Below are 4,016 nucleotides of genomic sequence, written 5' to 3' on the forward strand. Positions count from 1 at the left end.
TTTACATTACGATTCATAATAGTAGCAAAATTAGTTATGAAGTAGCAACGAAAATAATTTTGTGGTTGGGGGTCACCACAACATGAGGAACTGTATTAAAGGGTCATGGCATTAGGAAGGTTGAGAACCACTGCTCTATAGTATTCCCCTTCACTCCTCCCCAGCAGGAGCATAAAAGGTTATATAGGAAGGACTGGGGTGGAGGAGCTAGGCCAGCACAGACAGTAACTGGACACTCCCAGAAAAGAGGGCTATGACATGCAAGGTGGGAGGGGGCTGTGCTAGGGAATTGACTTTTCCAAAAGAAGTTACATTTTCTAGCAAGTTTAAAGGCACATTGCAAGTGAACAAAATATTGTTTATAGAAAGGAAACGTGCCGCAAGTAGGCATCTAAATTACTTGCTTTTACCTGCAGTTTTTAGGTTGCTGACAGGGCCACTTTAATAGGCCAATAGTAGATTCAGGGAGCTAGCGCTAGGCTTTCCTTACATGTTTTGCTTTGTCTTTTTTAAGTACTAATAATACCAGGTCAATAGATCGCATGAAGAGAGCAAGCTCTTTATCTCCCTGTTCAAAAAATCCATTTAAAATATGGTCCCCAGATAGGGTATGTATCGGATAATAAACTGATAAAAACAGATATTACACTTAACTTAGCTAAAAGGCTGAGAAGCAATTTTTCCATGCATGTTGATAGACTTGAAGTGCAAAGATTTTGTATCACCTGCTGAATGACAATTTCTCACAATCTCTTAGGCCTAATTCACAAAGATGCGCCTATCTGTACAGTCATGCAAAAGGGTTGTCTTTGCCTACAAAGGATGCACAGGTGTTTGGGAAGTCCCATTCATGTCTATTGGGAGGCAGCGGCTGCACAGACATTTGACAGCCATGTGGGTGCATGTCCCGAATGCACACTGTTTGGCCACGTTCACACTAGCCTTGTTAGCAAGCGGCATACAGGCGTTTGGGAAGCAATTTTACCACTTCCCAAACGCCTGTGAAAATTCTGCACATTGCAGCACATGGTGCTGTTCACACAGGAGCGTTAGCGTTGCGTTGCGTCAAAACGGACGCCTCTGGTTGAGTCAGGAGGAGTTGAAGCCTCCTATTCAAATCTATGGTACCACTCCGCAAACACCCGGCCGGTGTTTGCAGTGCGGTTGCAGGGCGTTTGCGGAGTGGTAACACCATTCAAAGTTCATTATAGGTGTTTGTGGGGCGTTTTTAAAGATTTGCAAACGCCTAGCAACCCCCACTAAACCGCGCATGCGGCGTTTGTGGAGCGTTAAAAAACGCTCCGAAAACACCGGACCAACGCTTGTCAAACGCTATAGGGGTGTTTGACAAAAGTTGGAAAAACAGTCAAGTGTGAACGAGCCGTTAGGGTTCAGAGACATACACCCGCACAGCTGTCAAACTAGGTCCAGCAGCTGAGTCCATGTGTCCGAATAGCCATGAATGGGACTGTCTGCATACACAAAACACCATGTGCATCCTGTGTAGGCAAAGATGGCCCTTCCCATGGGTGTACAGATCGATACACCCAGGGATTTTTTTCAGCAGGAACAATGGGTAACTCAGTTCCAGAACCTCCATTACTGAATGTATGTAATGGCAAGGTGTGCTGGGGTGTGCTGGAGGGTCTATCGATGCTGGATGATAGGGGATCTATTGTTGCTGGGAGGGGTTTTAGGTTGCTGGGAGGGATCTACTGTTGAGGGAGGGGCCTCCTGATGCTGGCTGATGGGAGATCTATTGTTTATGGTGGGGGTCTCTTGTTGCCCGGGGATCTATTGTTGGTGAGGTAGTCTATTATTGCTAGCTGCAGGGGATCCATTTTATTATTTTCCTTTGCGCTTCAAAAAATGATACTTTGTTTTGTATTCTCTGAAAAGGACGGTACTGTGAGGTGGGTAGGGAGTGAGATCAAGGGACAGTGGAGGTGGGTAGGGGAAAAGTCAAGGAGTGACTTAGAATAGGGAGTACCTGATCCTATTCTCTGTGAAAAAAGCCCTGCGCACATCCATGTGAATGAGGACTTATTGGCATGATTATTTGATACTCTCTAGTATAATTCTCTACAAACATTCCTTGTGCATAAAAAATGTTCTTTTCACATTTAACTAAACTTTACTGGGAGGCCTGAACCTTGCACATCGTAACTCTTAGGATATCAGTACAATTTGAGCCATTTTCATCACCTTCACCTGTAAGACACAAGATCCCTTCTGTGTTTAGACTGAAATATCAGGCAGAATAAGGAGCCAAAATGATGTCAAGTGGCCCACAGCTAACCTCAGTCTTGTTTTTTATTGCCTCAGAGAGAGGGATTGAGAAAATATTTATAGGCCCTAGAAGACGAGTAAAAGTTTGCAGGCATTTAGGGATTTCAGTCAATAAACCTTTTGTGTGCCCTTCATGCACCCATTAAAACATAAAGCAGGAATCATATGCTGTCAGGCAGTCAAAAATCAAAGCTGTACCTTTCATCAGCCAAATTACAGCACCCAGCAGGTGATCCTGCGCTTGGTGCCCATCACATATTTAGCTGACCCAGAGATTTCATGCCAGCCTTGTGTGACACCTCAAGATGTATTGAGAGACTCTTAAATAAATTAATTTATGCACTATAATGTGTCCTGTTAATTTACGGAGCTCATGCCATTATCATACTTCATCATTTGGAGAGAAATATGTAGTTGGATCCTGTACATTTCATGTGTACAAAAAACATGTAGAATTTATGATAGAATGTCTTATTAACACTATAGGAAAGTATTTGATGTCTTCCAAGTAGTTCTTCACGATTGACGTCCAACACCCCTGACATGGAAAGTCTGGCCAATATATATGACAGCTTATCCGAAAATAATGGCTGTGACTAGGAGTGCGGGTCTCATGAAATAATTCACCTAGAAAGGTAATGTATGAATGGACGGTATTTGTCACTGCCTGTATGATTTTTTTGTTTTTGTTTGGTGGTGTGCATATGTATCTTTACATCACTGACAATGTCTATCTAGGCAGAGCAGACCAGACTGTGTGAATTCTCTTTTTTTTTTTTTTTTTTTAATTACAAGCATTTTAAGTAATAATGGCAGGCTTGCGGTTGCACCTACACTATATAGGAGATTTGAATTACTTGATAGTCTTGGGTTTGTCTCTAGTGGACAAGTCCCATAGTTTGCAATACTTTGCTGCAAGTAGGGCATTTCTCAGCAAGAGATTTGCCTCATGCTACTAAGCAAAAACAGATCTTACAACCCTGAGGTTACATCTTAGGGCTCTTTCACACTACCTCACAATGCGGGTGCAGCACAGTGTACCCGTGGACTTAATGCAGGTTACCTCTGCTTCCATAGACTTACATTAGATTGGGCATGTTCTGAAAGCATACCAAAGATGCAGCATTCAGGAGGAGGTGTTTTGAACAATTATTTCTGCAGCATATTATTTTATTTCAGGTACTTCTATAGCGCCGTCAATTTACACAGCGCTTTACATATATAGTGTACATTCACAAAAGTCCCTAACCCTTGGCATCAGAGACACCGCTCTCTCCTGGTTCTCCTCGTACCTATCCCGACGCTCCTTCAGTGTCACCTACAATGGTGCCACCTCCCCCTCACTCCCCCTCTCTGTTGGGGTCCCCCAGGGCTCTGTCCTTGGACCCCTTCTCTTCTCCATCTACACCTCCTCCCTTGGCAAACTCATACACTCCCACGGCTTCAACTACCATCTCTATGCTGATGACACTCAAATTTACCTCTCCACCCCTCACCTCACCTCCACTTTCTCCGCCCGCATCACTCACCTCCTAAACGACATCTCTGACTGGATGTCGCTCCATTTCCTCAAACTCAACCTCTCCAAAATCGAGCTTCTCGTTTTCCCTCCTGCCCGCGCCCCCCCCCCATCCTATCCATCACTACTAACATCACCACCATCAATCCCGCCCCGCAAGCCAAAGTCCTTGGAGTCATTCTGGACTCTATCCTCTCCTTCCAACCTC

At 44.2% G+C, this 4,016-nt stretch overlaps 1 pseudogene; it reads right to left on the reverse strand.

Moving 5' to 3' along the window:
* Nucleotides 1–532: 532 nt before the first annotated feature.
* On the reverse strand, nt 533–678 carry LOC149465784 (U2 spliceosomal RNA; annotated as a pseudogene).
* Between the last annotated feature and the right edge of the window lie 3,338 nt (nt 679–4,016).

Source organism: Staurois parvus, unplaced genomic scaffold (genome assembly GCF_062004578.1).
Source record: "Staurois parvus isolate SC_StPar_1 unplaced genomic scaffold, SC_StPar_1.0 ptg000137l, whole genome shotgun sequence".
Taxonomy (NCBI): Eukaryota; Metazoa; Chordata; class Amphibia; order Anura; family Ranidae; genus Staurois; species Staurois parvus.